Raw genomic sequence first — 17,400 nt, forward strand, 5'->3', positions numbered from 1 at the left:
GATTTTAAAGAAAGAGTAAGAGGGGAGACCTACTCTAGATTGATAATCAGGGAAAACCTCCTTGAGAAAATAGTTTTTAAGCTGGGACCTAATGAATGAGAAATGAAGAGTTAGGTGAATAGTGCTAGGGAAAGAGATATAGGCAGAGGCCACAGAATACATAGCTACCTTGGCATTGGAAACACCTTGGCCTTTCTAAGGAACTGAAAAAACAAACTATGCGTCGTTTTCCTCCTGGTTGTCACATTAGTTGCTTCCCCTGCCCCTGCCCATGCCCCTAAACCCTGGTACGTGGTACAGGGGCCTCACCCCTGCAGATGTCAGGCTGTCTTGTCTTGCGGCTCTACTAAACAGGGCCCGCAGAAGGAACTGGTAGATTGGAAGGGAGGCTACAGGGAGAAGCCAGCATATTTCTGTCTCTTTTTTTTCTGGTTCAGGAGAGCCTCTCCAGCAGTGGTGATGTCTTCTCTGTGGCTTTGGAGTTTTTTGGCTTTGAGTGAAACATGTTAATAACCCCTGTCCTTTATTTTGGAACTAAGATAATTGGCCAGGGACACCATCCTTACAGTATAGTGGCGTCTCCTTGTCCACAGGGCTATAGTGGCGATTACAGTCAACCTATTGCTTCCTTCTAGAAGGTCGTAAGTTTATAAGAAATAGCAAGGCTAACAAACTGCAGCATTCACAGATTAAAGCCCCATCCATTTTCCCACTAAAAAAGGAGGGGGGGGGCGGAATCCTGTAACCCATTTCTGGAACAGCTTGCGAAGCCATTAAAGTTTTGGTCAGGGCAGCCAAGGTTTTTAACAGTGACTCACAAGATCAGAAATCCACATGGAAGCAGCTGCCTGAATTTTTTCTCTCTCTCTTTCTCTCTCTCTCTCTCTCTCTCTCTTTTTTTTTTTTTTGGCTAACTGTAGTGAGTGGAGAAGTCTACCCTTGTTATAGGAAAATCGCACATGACCTAGAGTGAGTTGAGTCTAACTTACATATTTTAACAATAGTTATCATTAATTAGGAACCTATGCTGTTCTAGCATCCATACTAGTTACTTTACAAATAACAATAAATTTTCATGATAAATCAAAATCACCCTCAAGGTTGTTAGTATGGTTTTCTCCTTTCGTAGAAAGGGAATGAAGGTTTGGGAGTATTGGGGCACTTACTGAAGGTCAAAGAGAGTAATTTGATTCAAGTTCACATCTGTTTGACTTTAAAATCCATAATATTGTGCTATAATACAGTATTTCTTTTTTGTCAATAATCTCATAATAGCTCAGTTTGAGAGTGGAATTAAGCATTACAAAACTAGGGAATGAATTATATTCAGCTTTAAATATCAACAGTAATTGATCCAAGACCTCTAATTGGTGACTGGTGGCAATGAAGTAGAAGCAAAAAGGGTGTTAGATCCTACTGATCTATGGATTTATTGGGGGAAGCCAGTAGCTCTTCAAAAATTTGGTTTTTGTTATTGTTGGTGTTTAAAGATTTTCCTTTTGAGTAATCTCTCCACCCAACATGGGGCTCAAACTTACAACCGCGAGATCAAGAATCCTGTGCTCTACCAACTGGGCCAGCCAGGCACTCCTGTTGTTGTTGTTTTTTAAAAAAAGATTTCAGAGATGTTGCACCGGCCCCCAGCTAGTCTTTGATGCCGGGATCCTTCCTCTTTGAGTATGATCAACTCCTTCCTTATCACAGAAGGCATGTGTGGGGATGTTTGCTGCTAACTACAACTAACAACTAACCACATGGGTCTCGGGAGTATTGTGCAAACATTCTTCTGGGAAGGAATCAATAGAACAAAGTGCCTTGACATCTGCCATGACTTTGGAGTATGATGGATACATGGGGAAATTTATACCTGCCCTCCCTGCCACACAGTGTGCATTGTGTGTCCTTCTTCTATGAGACTTCCTGGTCTAATTCTTCCAACCCTTACAAAACGGGTCATTATAATACATGATATTGGATGTATCTTTGAGAAAAAACAAATCTTTTTCCTTCTTTTGTTTTTGAAACACAAAGGTAGGAAGAAGAAAAGAGGGGCGTTTGATAATGGTGGCTGATAGAGTGCGCACAGGAGGAATGACCTCGCACCACGCACAGTAGACCTGGAATAGCATTTATTCAGAGAAACCTACAGAAGCAGGACGAGGAGCAGGTGTGCAGTCTCTCCTTTGCCTGTTGCTCTCTAAGACAGTGCAAAGTGCTCTAGCAAGACTGCAGTCTAAACTCTAAGCTAATAAGCAAAGAAGATCATGCAAAGAAGATCAGCATCTGCTGTGGTATGAGGAAGGCCTAGAGTCCCAGCCTTGGACTGGGACTTTGTCATGCCTTCTCACCACTCATGTTTACAGCCATACCAGACCCTTTCTGGCGTGAACAGGAGTTCGGACACAAGTCTTGCAGTTTCAGGTTTCCAATGCATGGAGCCTTGGCTTCCTGGCCGGCTCCTCCACCCCAGTTCTCTCACAGGACGCTTGCCAAACAGTCCCGCCCTGCAGGAAGCCTCCCTCCTTCTGGGAGGCCTTCCAGGGGCTGGTCTCAGATAAATTAACCTTTACTTCTCCCTGCCGCATAAACCTGAAAAGCTCTGAGGACCAGCTGGAATTGAGAACATCTTATCAGAATGTGTTTGGGTGGGTCTTTGCCAATGTATCGAGTATCTTGGCCCATAGTACTCATACAGTCATCCTATCGATCAAAAGAAATTGATCAAATCAAAAGTCTTTATTTCACAGCTCAGAGTTGTTCTCTCCAATGCTTCTGTCTAAATTCTTGTTAGTTTGATTATAAACAAAGGTGATGCTTCCAGTAGCCTGACTGCTCAGTTCCTCTGAGTTTTTTTCTCCACTAATACTGTCCTTTATTCTACCTCAGCCGCTCACTCCCACAATCACATTGTAAATCCTATTATTACCAATAATTCTCATTTATTATCTGAATTTAATATGCACACTTCTCATCATTCCCATTCACTTCCTCTAAAGTTCAACAATTCTTTAACTTCATCGGGATTTCTAGTCCATTGATCCTGGTACATTTTCCCTGTCCTTCTCCGCCCTTGGCATCCATCCCTTCCCCTCTTAAAGTCTATGACAACCACTCTCATCATGTACACATCGTGCATGTACCCTCAATTCCTTTGCTTCTCTCTCACATAAACTTGGAAAAGCACAACTCTGATTAAATCTAATTCTCTACCTACTCCTAGTTGGTGTTTGAAAGAAAGCACTCTACCCTGCTATTAACTCCATTTTAAATTCATAATTACAAACATCAAATGGGCCTAATGCTGCCTGGCGATCTCACTATATTTGCCAGCTCCATTCACCATCCGACTTTCCTATACAACTCCGTCCACTTTCCCTGTCTCTTCAGACCCTAACAAACTTCCTCCTCCATCCTTGCCCTCAAAGGATCACCTTCTTTCCTACTTCCTTAAGAAAACTGAAGCACTCGTGAGAGAATTTCTTCAGTGCCCTGCTACACATGTACCCTGTAGCAGGATCTGCACATGTATGCATGTGTCTCTTACTAGAGATGAACTATCCATGCACCTAAGGCCAGCACTTTCAGTCCCTTTCACACATATGCAAAGACATCACTCCTGTCAATTTCTTCCCTTCTATAGCATTATATTTCTCCCATTAAAAAAAAACCAACAAAAAACAAAAAAAAAACTTTCTTCATCCCATGTCCTACAGCTACTGTCCCATTTCTTTGTTACTTCAGCAGCAAAATTTCTCAAAAGAGGTATTTATACCTGTTCTCTCCAGTTTTTTTTCTACTCGTTCTGTCTTGAATAACCAAAAGCAGTCAGACTTTTGACTCCATGACTTCATTGGATCTACTCTTTTTTTTTAAGTTTTTTTTTAAATTTATTTATTTGACAGAGAAAGTGAGAGAGAGAGAGAGAACACAAGCAGAGGGAACAGCAGGCAGAGGGAGAGGGAGAAGCAGGCTCCCAGCTGAGCAAGGAACCCAATGCAGGGCTTGATCCTAGGACCTCGGGATCATGACCTGAAGCGAAGGCAAATGCTTAACAGACTGAGCCACCCAGGTGTCCCCATTGGGCCTGATTTTATCAATTTCACCAATGACTTTTACATGGTTTAATTCAGTGGTCAGTCTCGGGAGCATTTGGCAGAGTTATTCTCATTCTTCTCCCTGATGACACCTTCTTCACTTAACTTCTGGGATACTACCTACTCTTGGTCTTCTTATCGTCCTTCACTGATGCCATCTTTTTGCCTAGACTTCTGAACACTGGAAGATCCATGACTCAGTCTGCGGGCCTCTTCTCTTTTTTTTTAAATCTACATTTATTACCTTGGTGATCTCATATAGCTTCTCTACGCTTTGTTAGAATGGGTCTAGATTGACCAAGGTAGTTGTCCTTAAGCAGTGAGTATTCTGGAGTCTTGACGGAAGTCTCTAGACATCCCCCCCTGCCTCTCCTCCTAAGTTAATTAGAACTTGAAACGTCTCCCAGCCAAGTGCAAGCTCTGGTAGTTTTTCAGTTTTGTCTCCTGTAGTTAGGGTTTCCAGATAAAATATACTTGGGACATCTACAAACTTACTTGTTGATTATCTGAAATTCAAATTTAACTGGGCATTCTCTGTTTTTATTTGCTAAATCTGGTAGCCCTACCAGTATTTGTCCATCCTTGTGGAATTTCAGCCTACTTACACATAATTTGAGAGTTCAGCTAAGTGCTCACAGGTTCCCCTATACAGATTTATGGAGCTCTAGTTCTCGAGGTTGTTTTTTTCCTCCCAGTACTCTGTTCTACAAGTTCTTCTCTAGCCTCCGCCAATTCCAATTTTTGTCTTTTCACCTCACTAAGAAAATTGTGCTCTATCTGGGTACACTCACCCTTTGCCACAACCCAGTAGAGGGGCCCAACTAGAAAGCCAGAGCAATTGTAGGGTTCACTTCATTTGTTTTGTATCCCTCGGGATTATAGTTCTGGGCCACCTATGGTCCAGTGTCTGAAGACAATTGCTTATTTGGGGAGTGAGAGTTCAATACCATTTACTCCATCGTGGACAGAAACAGAAGTTCATTCTGTGTCCTTAGAATTTTCTGATGGTGTTTTTCTTTTTTTGCTGTCTTGAAGTTTAAGAATTTTATAAAATGTCAAATTTGGTAAACATTCGGGATTCCTTTAATGCTATGAAAGACCTTTCCCAATAAATTACTATTACAATTTCATCCAGTTTCTTTTAATGATTGGTTTACTCCTTTCCATTTAAATCTTTGGTTTCTCTGGATTTATTTTGATGTGAGGAGTGAAGGTAGTATATAGTTCTGTTGTTGTTTTTTTGGGTTTTGCTAGCTGGTGTAGAAGATACATCCACAAATTTGTGGATGTATCCCCAGTGATACATTTGGGCAGTATCCCTAGTAAGAGGTGGATTCTCTTTCTCCTCCTCTCAAATTTGATCTGGCTTAGTGATTGCTTTGGACAGTTGGGTACAGCAGAAGTGATGCTTGTCAGTTCTGGGCTTAGCATTTGAGGGCAGTGATCATTTCTACCTCGGTTTCTTGAAACCATGAGTTGTCCTATTGGAGGATTGACCACCCTGCTAATGAAGTTATTTGGAGAGGCCCTGAGGCTACTTGAGAGAGAGAGAGCAGCCAAGAGGAGCCCAGTCTTTTAGTTATCTCTGCCGGCGTGCCAGACACTCTAGACGGGCTCAGCGGCTGGCTGAGAACCACTAAGTGACATAGTCATTGTTGTATGCAGCGAAATCGTCACCCAGCCAAATCCTACTTGAATTCTTGACCCTCAGAATCACAAGATATAACAAAATGGTGATGTTTCAGCCATTTGTTTTAGGGTAGTTTGTTATATATCAGTACACAACTCTAACAGCTGTCCAGCTACTCCCAAGAATTTTGATGAATCCATCATTTTTCTACTCATTTGAATTGTTACTTCTATCAAACATTCAATTTTCTTTTGTAGGCCTGTTTCTTAATTTTTTTATTATGTTTTAAGAATCTCCTATTATTCATTTACCAGTTCCAAAATGGTTTATTAGAGTAGTTTTATGATACATTTACTATATGGTAAAGCTAGTACTCCCATGTCTCTTGTTTTTTAGGATGTCTCTGCCAATTTTTGAATTTCACATGAGGTTTTGTACAATTTTGACATATAACAAAAAGTTTACTATTAGTATTTTGATTGGGACTAAGTTACTTTTCAATCAAAATTTAGAAAAAAATTCACAGAAAATTTAGAAGAAGATTTCCATTTATTTATCTTCTTTGATGTACCTCATTCATTTAAAATTTTCTTTATGTAAGTCCTTGGAAAGTTCTACATGAATAATTTACATGAACAGCTTGTCATTTTTGCTATTATAAATAGAAATTAGTGTTCTATTTTTCCAGTATATTGCTACTTGAATGTAGGAGATAAATTGGCTTATAAGTATACATATATATATATATATATTTTTTTTAAGATTTCCATTTATTTACCTGACAGACAGGGATCACAAGCAGGCAGAGAGGCAGGCTGAGAGAGAGGGGGGAAGCCGACTTCCTGCTGAGCAGAGAGCCTGATGCCGGCTCAATCCCAGGACCCTGAGATCATGACCTGAGCCCAAGGTAGAGGCTTTAACCCACTGAGCCCCCCAGGAGCCCTCCCACTTTTTTTTTTTTAAGTAGGCTCCACAACCTGCTTGGAGCCCTGTATAGGACTTGAGCTCACAACCCTGAGATCAAGACCTGAGCTGAAATCAAGAGTCAGGTGCTTAACCAACTGAGCCACCCAGGCATCCCTGGCTTGTATTTTCATTTGAAACTATTCAGTGACCAAGAGTTCTTGCTTCTTAAAATTATGCATTTGAAATTTTTAGATTTTCTTTACATCATCCACTTACAATAATAAATTTTGCCTTTCTTTCCAATATCAATCTTTTAAATTATTCCTTCTATATTGTAGGCTCCACAAGGGCAGGGATTTTTGTCTCTTTTATGTACTATTGTAGCTCTAGTACCCACAGGCCTGACATAGGCATTTAATATACATTTGTTGATTAAATTAATAGTGCAAGGCAGGCTTTGGAGTCAGACTGGCTGGGTTTGAATTCTGACTGCTACTTGTTCTCTATATTACCTGATCTCTGAGTTAAATTTTCTTAGTTTCAGATTCCTTTTTCATCAGTAACTTGGAGTTCAATAGCATCTATTTCATAAAGGTGTGAAGATTCAATGAGATAAGTAATCCATAAAAAGATTTTAATGGAATACTTGACACATAGTAGGTTCTTGATGTATTTTTATCTTTTCTATTATTTCTCTTCATCATAGACTATAATAATAGTAATAATAGTAAATTGCCCTTAAGTTTCATCATTAAGCATGATAGCTGATAGAGATTTTTAAAACATGTTAGGAAAGATTATACATATGAAATACTATTATTAATGTTTTAATAGAATATGTATAAGATCTGGTCAAATTATTTATTGAGATAGTCATATCATTTCTCCTTTAGCCATTTAATAGAGTGAATTATATCAATATAGTTTTTAATATTGAAAAATTATGTCCCTTAGGTATTAGGAATCTAAATGGCATTTTCAGGACTAAGGTTTTAAAAATATGCCTATCACAACACAAATTCTATATACTCTCTTTAAAAAAATCAGTAAGTTGGGATGCCTAGGTGGCTCAGTTGGTTAAGCTGCTGCCTTTGCCTCAGGTCATGATCCCAGCGTCCTGGGATCGAGTCCCACGTCCGGCTCCTTGCTCAACAGGGAGCCTGCTTCTCTCTCTGCTTCTGCCTGCCACTCTGTCTGCCTGTGCTCGCTCTCCCTCTCTCTCTGACTAATAAATAAATAAAATCTAAAAAAAAATCAGTAAGTTCTCACAACATGCAATCTCTAAACTGACCTAATTTATGATGCATCTGGGAGATTTCAGAGTTTTGGAGTGGATTCACAGTTCGTGTGAAGAATATGAAGCTATCACAAAATTTACCTAAAAGGAGAGCTTTTTAGAAGTAGGACTTTGAACTTTCTGCATTTCCACAACCATAGAGCTGGTTATAGAGTTTATTCTTTGTCATATGAATTCTATATATTCTCTTTTTTTCTTTGCAGAAGAATATACTGAATAATTTATTCTGAGCAAAATTAAAAATTATAATTTTTTTTAATTGTTATTGTTTTTATTTTAGATTTTCTTTTTTTATTGTATTTATTTTATTGTTATTGTTAATTTTTTTATTTTTTTAATAAACATATAATGTATTTTTATCCCCAGGGGTACAGGTCTGTGAATCGCCAGGTTTACACACTTCACAGCACTCACCATAGCACATACCCTCCCCAATGTCCACAACCCCCCAAAATTATAAATATTTTGAAAATCCTTTCAAAAAGTGTATAGTAACAACATGTATTTAATGTGTGATGATTGTGCATTTTAGTTTAAAATTTTTTCCAGTTTTATTGAGATATAACAGGCATAAAACATCGTGTATGTTTTAGATGTACAACATAAAGATTTGTCATATGTATATATTGCAAAATGATTATCACAATAAGTTTGATTGACATCCATCACCACACAGTAGTTGTAGTCTTTTTCTTATGATAAGAACTTTTAAGATGTACTCTTTAAGCAACTTTTAAATATACAACACGTTTTTGTTAATTACAGTTATTATGCTGGACATTACGTCCCCAGAACTTATTTATCTTATAACTGGAAATTTATACATTTTGACCACCTTATATAAATGCTTCTCTTGCAGACTTTTCTTCCTTGGCAACTTTACCTGCTGCTTGTCTTTGCACTCCAACTCAAATTGCCAGTGCCATCCTAACCACTCGTGAAAGTGTTAATGCTAAAAAGATTATCTTTATTGTATATAGAGGATATTAAAATTTCTTCCTGTATATTCGAGTTCTGGCTGCTGTGGCCCCTAAAAGAAGTAATTCAAAGAACCACATTTTCCCCAACTTCCAAGTCTTAGTCTGACAAAAGGATTTTTCTCCAAATTTATGGATCTGCTTACATAAAAATCATATGAAGGCATAAAAATTAAGTCATGTTATTGCACTTTCAACAAACCCCCTTTGCTAGAAAGAGTAAATTCCATGAAATTGGGACTATCCCAGGAAATTTCCAAACTTCTAACTTACGTTTGAAATAATGCTCTTTTAATTAAGTCCTGGTTTAACTTCCAGGTATACATTGGCCTTTTATACTTTCTTTAAAACTTTTATTTTATTTTTTCAGTGTTCCAAGATTCATAGTTTATGCACCACACCCAGTGCTCCATGCAATACGTGCCCTCCATAATACCCACCATCAGGCTCACCCATCCCCCCACTCCTCCCCTCCAAAACGCTCAGTTTGTTTCTCAGTCCACAGTCTCTCATGGTTCATCACCTTTTATACTTTTGACTACATTAAATACTTTTATTTATATCACGGTTATAAATATTTCCCAGTGCCCTTGCATTTAGGATTTCAAAGATCGTTCTTTTTTCCCATAGGTTCCCTTATGAGTTTTTTACCTGGAGGCAGCAGATGCTTAATCTCCTTTTGTGTGTAGATTTTGTATTTTTTTAAAATGTGCATTGCAGGACGTAAGGCTCTGCAATGTTGCTGTAGCCAGAGTCCTAAACCTGGCCGGCGATAACTCTGAGGGACAGCATAGTATCTCACCAGAGCCTCACATCCTGGGCCCATTATTGCCTCTATCTGTCAGGAGCACTGTCCGAAGCCAACAGTATTTTCTCTTCACAGTATCCCCAGCCAATCTTAAGGCTACACTCCAGAAAGCAGCAATAAAAACTGGGTGGTTTATTGGTTTGTATATTTGCTTTGGAAGTGTCCTCCGGTGCCACATTTCTGGGCCAATCATTTTCAGACATTTATTGGTTAAGGTAGCCTAAGACTCTCTTCAAATATAATCTTACACGGTGGCCCAAGAGGTAAACTAGATGGAAAGGTTATTGCTCTGGTTGATGCAGGGAAGGAGTCTGGAGCCCTTTCTGCTCGTGTTCCTCACACCCTGCTCCCTCACCTGGAACAGCATCTGAAGGTCTCGGTGGAAGCCTTGGTGTGAAGGTCCCAAGAGGGTTGAGTCCCAAATGGTAGATCTCAGGTTAACTAATTCTGTTAAGTGTTCTGTTGGGCCTGTGAAGTATCGTCCTTCACTGTATTTTTTTTTTCCAGCTGTTTTATTTTCAAAGTAATCCCAGTGAACTCTTCCAGCTGCTTAACTTGACATTTCTAAATGTGATGTTTATTGCCACTTTGGCTTTGTTGGTATTAGACATTAGGTACTCGCTTCCTACCGTGGGACATGAAGATTTAACTCTCTTCCCTTTTCTTCCCCAAATCTCCTCCTTCTATCTTCACAGTGTAATTTGACCAAAATTTAGCATTTCTCTTATTATAACAATGCAAATACTATTTGCATTTGGATCAAGCAAGATGTTACTTTGGGTACAACTTTCAATTTTTCTGGAAGTTAATAAATTTTTATAAATTCTTTTGCTTTTTTTGGAATTGCTTACTTGAATACTTAATATTTCAAATGCTCAAACATGCTGGAAAATATCTTCCATTCCCCTCTAACACCCCAGTTCTCCCTCTCTCTGCTGCAGTCTTCACTACTCACCCTCCAAGTCTGCCACACAGCTAACATCATGGCTTCTCTTCTGTTTGGGATTCCTGTGTTCTGGATGCCATGTTTTCTAATTTTTTAGTTGATTTCATCTTTTTGTTGGAGCACATACTCTGATCAGCCTCTTGAAAAATGGTGCGTGAAACGTACATACTGAATCTTTGCTATCTGAAAATGTCTTGCTGTACCTTGACAACACATTACATGTAGAATTCTAGCTTAGAAATAATTTTCAGTCAGAAGTTTTAGGGCACCTGGGTGGCTCAGTTGGCTGAGCCTTTGGCTCAGGTCGTGAACCCAGGGTCCTGGGATCGAGCCCCGCGTTGGGCTCTCTGCTCACTGGGGAGCCTGCTTCCCTTCCCTATCTCTCTGTCTACTTGTGATCTCTCTCTCTCGGTCAAAAAATAAATAAAACCTTTATTTAAAAAAAAAGAGAGAGAGAAATTTTAGGCTATTCTTCTTCTGTCTTCCAACTTTCCCTCTTCATAAAGATGCTCATTGCTGTGTGACCTTTTTTATGCCTTGCACTATGCATTCAGCTAAACCTTTTGATCTGGAAACTCCAGTTCCTTTAGTACTGTATTATACTGTATTATGTGTCCGAGTGAGACATTTTTTAATTATTAATTGAATACTAGAGGGCAACATCAACTAAGGACAAGTTCTCCAACTTATTAAATTGTCTGTAGGTAATAACACTGATCACTGTGAATGGGTAGCATCAGTAAGTTAGGCTATTAATAAATTTCCTAAAGTGGTCTAAACGTCAAATACCTCGGTAATTTAATTTTTATTTAATTGTTATTTATTTTATTATTTATTTATTTATCTGACAGAGAGAGAGAGCTAGAGAGAGAGAGGAAGCCCAAGTAGGGGGAGCTACAGATGGAGAGGGAGAAGCTCCCCAGAGAGCCCGATGCGGGACTCCATCCCAGGACACTGGGATCATGACCTGAGCCAAAGGCTCAGCCAACTGAGCCACCCAGGTGCCCTGGTGATATAATTGTAAAAAGAATCTATCTGTGCAGTTATATACTGTGGTATTATGAGGTTAAACAACTCTCTCCTGGCTTAATTTTCCTGTTTGGAGAACATTCCCTAGAATAATATTCCTGGCCTCTCTTCTCACTTCTTGTTTATTCCTACCCTTTGGAGGAAGATGATGTGACTGAATTTTATGAGTAAAAACTGAGCATGCTAAGCTCCTCACGTTCTAGCATCTCTTTATTTGCATCCAGCCTGGCCACAAGAGGCAGGCTGCATTCATCTTTCCTCTGCCTCATATTTAGGGGCTTATCTCTGTGGGGGGTAGGCTGTCCATCCTGCTTCTGACTAGGTGTATACATTGTCTAATTCAGGAGAATCCCCTGAATTAGGACTCAGTAGGAATATTAGGAAGTCCATTGTAACCATACACCTGTGTTTTCAAATATCACTTCAATAACAAGGTAGTGTTTGATCTTCATCTAATGTTTGTATCTTAATAGGCTCTGAAGTCAGTAAAGGAAAAGAAATGTTATTATCCCCCCAAATCCCAGTAGGTAACTATGTGTATACACACACACACACACACACACACACATACACATATAATGGGTAGAGGATTATTAACCCCAAATCACGGGTGGTTTAAGGGATTCAAGAGTGATTTTCATATGGTTTGGTTTTCCCTTTCTCACTGTTTTTGAAACCCAATACCCACATCTTTGTAAAACTACCATACATTGTTCCCAGCAACAGCTGAGGCTCACGAACTTCATATTTGCTAGTATGTTCTCATAGCCTTACTGAATGGGTCCTGTCAAAGCTAACAGTGACCTTTTTCATTAATAACATAGGGAACATCTGAAGCTGTTTTCACTATGATAAATTCCCACTGAGTTCAGTTTAATAAAGACGTTTGTCTCAATGCACTTGTGTGGCAGTAACCTATTTCTAAAATAATAGCAGACTCACTGCTATGAATCCAAACAGGAGGACTCAGATCTACCAGCTTTTTAAAAATCTCATGTTTGTTAAGAGGATTTATGACTCCATCGCCTTTTCAGTTTGACAAACTTTCTCCTATAACATCTAGGCGATTTCAGCCCTTACAGATATGCTACATGACTAGATCATAAAATGGGAAAAGCACTATCACCTTTTTTTTTCTCATGTCTAAAAGACTTTTTTTTTTTCATCCATTAAATTCCTTCATTTATTCATTGAACAGATACCATGTGTTTATTAGGTGTCAAGCACTATGTTAGATCCTAGGAGGCAAAAGAAAGGTCATTATGGGGAAGACTGACATAGAAAATAATTATAGTAGTATAAGTTGTATAAAGATATGTGCAGATTGTTTTGGGAACTCAGCAGAGGGGGTGATTTTCTTTGGCGAGAGGAGCCTGGAAAGGTCTCCCAAAAAGACAAATTCCTACATCCTCTTGAGTTTAGCAATCTCACAATTAACTTTTTATATCAAAGTTTGACCGAAGGACAACTATATGAACAGATATATATACTTATGAAGATTTGTATGAGAGTTCAATCATGTTAAAGTTATTTATATTAAGTGTCATGATAAATGTAATTTAAAAAAAGAGTTAGTAAAGCCCAAAGGGAGTAGGATTAAGACTGTGTTGTAGTCCATTTAGTTTAGTGTTTGGTCCCCACCAATGTAACTTGGAAAAGGCCACATAAAAACAAAAATTACATAATTTTTGGTAATGCAAAAAAAAAAATCTGATTTGGAAATAATCCTTTCCAGAACTCTAAGTCTAATTTACATATTTGAGTACCAGAATTCATCTGTGAGGCGTTCTGTTTGAAAACAGTGATTATTAATGTATAAAACATTTTTTGAACATGTATACTGTATATGAAAGTGCACTGGATTCCTGCAGTGGTGGAGAAATAAAATCCTAGTATAAATAAGTAGTATAAATAAGGCTGATTATATAAAAGAATGAATCAGGCTGTAATAAAGAGTGATCAATCCCATGGTGAAATGCAGAATGCAAACCTTACCCAAAGAAATGTAAATTTAAATTTTAGAAAAGTGGGCAGGCAGGCCAAACAAAACACTGGTAAGCAAATCTGGCCCTTCAGTCAGTTTGAAACTCTTGGATTCAGGCAATTCAAATACAAATATGATTCCATCCCTATCCATCGAGTTCCCAGACCATTGGAGGACACAAACCTGTAAATAACTTTGGTGCCATAGGTTTTGCACTAGTAGAGGGTAGCTGAGTGGTGCGGGAACACAATTCACCACCTAGTCAAGACAGGCACAAGTCCTAAAGTGGGTGTTATATAATCATTCAGTCAAGAATTTTTACCTGTTATCCTGTAAATCACCCTCTTCTTAAGTATATGTCAGGTTTGCTCCCCAGTATTGTCCACAGCTTACTTTTCTTCATTCCATATTCTATTACACTGGCATAAACTGAAAATCTATTTTTTTCCTATAATAATTTCAGTTGAATCAATTTGAGGTTTTTCAGTTATAAATTAACATCACACATATGAACAATTTTGCCAACTTCTTCTTTTTCAGCATTTATAGTTCTTTTCTGTTTTGGTCCATATGCCTTGGCTGGGCCTTCCAAAACAATAACAATGTATGTATTTGACTGTGGCCACCCTGTGTTGCTCCAGCTTTCATAGGAATTCTTCAGATATTTTGCATGAAGATCAATTTAAAATATATTAAAAACTAATTTGGAGGGTACAGACTCAAAAGAATTGAAAGTAGGGACTTGGGCGCCTGGGTGGTTCAGTGGGTTAAAGCCTCTGCCTTCGGCTCAGGTCATGATCTCAGGGTCCTGGGATCGAGGCCCACATCAGGCTCTCTGCTCAGCAAGGAGCCTGCTTCCCCCCCTCTCTCTATCTCCCTCTCTGCCTACTTGTGATTTCTGTCAAATAAATAAATAAATAAATAAATAAAAGTAGGGACTCATGCGTATTTGAATATCAATGTTCATAACAGGATTACTCACAGGAGTCAAAAAGTAGAAATGACACAAATGTCCACTGATGGATGAATGGATAAAGGAAATGTAGTAATACATACAGTGGAGTATTATTCAACTTTAAGAAGGAATGAAATTCTGGCATATGGTACGATGAGGACAAACCTCAAAGACAATAAGCTAAGGGAACAAGGCACACATAGAAAGACAAATATTGTGTGATATTCCACTTCTATGAAGTATCCAGAATAGTCAAATTCACAGAGACAGAAAGTAGAATAGTGATTACTGGGCCGAGAGGTGTGGGGGGTGTGGTGGTGAGGGGTGTTAATAAGAAGTCACTGTTTAACGGGTACAGCTTCAGTTTGGGAAGATGAACAAGTTCTAGAGATGGATGGTGGTGATAATTGCACAACAGGGTGTGTGTTCTTAATGCCATTGTACTGTATACTTCAATATGATGGGTTTTACATTATGTATTTTTTACCACAGTAAAACATTTGGAAGTTTTTTTTTTTTTTTTTTCCCAAGTAAGCTCTATTCCCAACATGGGGCTTGAATTCACACCCCAAGATTGAGAGTGGCACGCTCTACAACTGAGCCATCCAGGCGCCCCAGAAGTCTGGAAGTATTTATAGCATTCCTTATATTCTGGAATAGTTAAAATGATGTAGAGCATAAAGTGGCATCTGTTCCTTGAAGGTTAAAAACAGTTCACCTGTAGCACATTCTAAAGCTAATTGTCCATATTTTCTTGATATCTGAACATTTTTTTGGATCTGAAATAATTGCCAATTCTTTTTTCTGAGGTTATTGGTCTAATTTCTATCTCTTCTATCTCTTTTTTGTTTTGTTTTGTGTTTTTTTTGAGAGAGAGAGAGAGAATGTGAGCCGGGGGTGGGAAGTAGCGGCAGAGGGAGAGGGAGTGAGAGAATCTTAAGCATAGCCCCCCTGAGCACAGAGCCCCACATGGGGCTCAATCTCAAGACCCTGAGATCACAGCCTGAGCTGAAATGAAGAGTATGACTTAATGGACTGAGTCACCCAAGTGCCCCAGTTTCTATCTCTTTTTAAGAGAAAACTTAGGTAACTTGTATTTTCCTAGGAACTAATTTGTTTTATCCAAGCCTTGTACTAGCCAAAGCATTTCCTTGTAAGTCTTTGAATTGCTTTGGTACTTTTGTACTTTGGTACATCTTGTTATTTCCCCCATTATCTCTTAGTATTTTGTATATTCATGAATTCTCCACATCCCCAGTTTAAAAAAAAATAGGCTTGCTATATTAGTTTTATTTACACATACACGCGTGCGCGCATGCACACACACACACACACCCAACTATTGTGTTTCTTAGTTCTAAAGTTTCCATTTAATTCTTTGTTATATTTCTTTTCTGAGATTTTCTACCTTTTTTTAATTTGTTTCAGGTATGTTCACAAGTGCTTGTTAAAATATTTTTATGATGGCTGTTTTAAAATCCTGTCCGGTAACTCCAAGCTCTGTCTCATTTTCTTTTTGGCAATTGTCAATTTGTCTTTTCTCATTCAAGTTGAGATTTTCTTGGTTCTTTGTATGACAAGTGATTTCAGTTATATCCTGGAGTTTGGAGTATCCTGTTGAGAGACTCTGCTTCCTCTTTAATCTTGTTTTAAGCAGGTAGTCATCCTGTTTGAGTTTGCATTTGTTAAGTGTCAACAATTACAATATGCCACACCTCTTGTGATCCTATTTTCCCATTATTTGACTTTGTTCTACAAAGAGCTTCTCTGGGAAGCCCCGCATACTTTGGATAACTCCATTGTCCAGTTGTCTCCATTGTCTCTGTATTGAGGACAGCAGGGAGAACTACCATTTGTTTGTATACTGCTCTTATTTAACTTGTAACATCTCTTCTATCAAGACCTTCAACTATTGTCGTACTTACCTTCTCCCACCAGGGGCTGCCCCAGGCCATTTTCATCCCTCCCACCCTACCTAGTCTATCTTGTCTTCAATGACAAATTAGAAACACAGGTATGTAGCTTTATAGTAGTCCTGCAAATCTTTCTGGGATAGTTAGGTTCTCTCCCCTTCCACCCTCACTTCCTAGGCTGCCTGGGGTTCTAACTCCCTCTCCCAGTCCTTCCTCCTCTAGGGGCCCTGAACTGCCCTTCCACAGAGGATGTTTGTGCCCACACTCAGTTCAGTAACAGCTGTTGCTAGTTGACTTACTCAGCTTACTCCTCCTGGAAGAATGATATAATGGCTTCGAAATATTGGACAGAACTTCTGCTTTTGAGCATTGTGTAATTGTTCAACTGGCAGAGCAAACAGTAAAAGCACAGTTCAGTAACATTCTCATCAACATCAGCTCTGGGTCTAAAGGAGGAAGGCCGGTAGGGCTTCAAGAAGGCAGTAGGGGAGAGAGATTGAGAACACTAGCCCGCCTCTGGAGGGAGAGCTTAAGACCCTTGAAGACTCCATGCCTCGGAAAGATTTGGAGAAGTATCACAAAGTCAGTTAAATACATATATTCTGGCTAACAACCAAGAAAAGGTCTGGACTAGGTGGGATGTGAAAACGGCTTGGGACAGCTGTAGGTGGGAAAAGGAAAATAAGGAAATAATTGTAGAATTTGAAAAAAGAAGAGTTGTAAAAAATTAAATAATAACAATAGTAAACAAACAAATGGACACCCCCTCCACACCGCCTTTCCTAATTTTAAAGTGGACAGTGAAGTCAGCCAAAGTATGGTGCTGGGCTTCTCAGAGACTCTCTGTATAAAAAAATTGAA

At 38.8% G+C, this 17,400-nt stretch overlaps 1 protein-coding gene across 8 annotated transcripts in view; it reads left to right on the forward strand.

The window, feature by feature from the left end:
* LOC116866117 overlaps window positions 1-17,400 on the forward strand; it is a 198,799-nt gene that overhangs the window by 143,642 nt on the left and 37,757 nt on the right. The window lies entirely within an intron of this gene.

This window comes from Lontra canadensis, unplaced genomic scaffold (genome assembly GCF_010015895.1).
Source record: "Lontra canadensis isolate GAN:19392208 unplaced genomic scaffold, GSC_riverotter_1.0 scaffold9, whole genome shotgun sequence".
NCBI classification, from domain to species: domain Eukaryota; kingdom Metazoa; phylum Chordata; class Mammalia; order Carnivora; family Mustelidae; genus Lontra; species Lontra canadensis.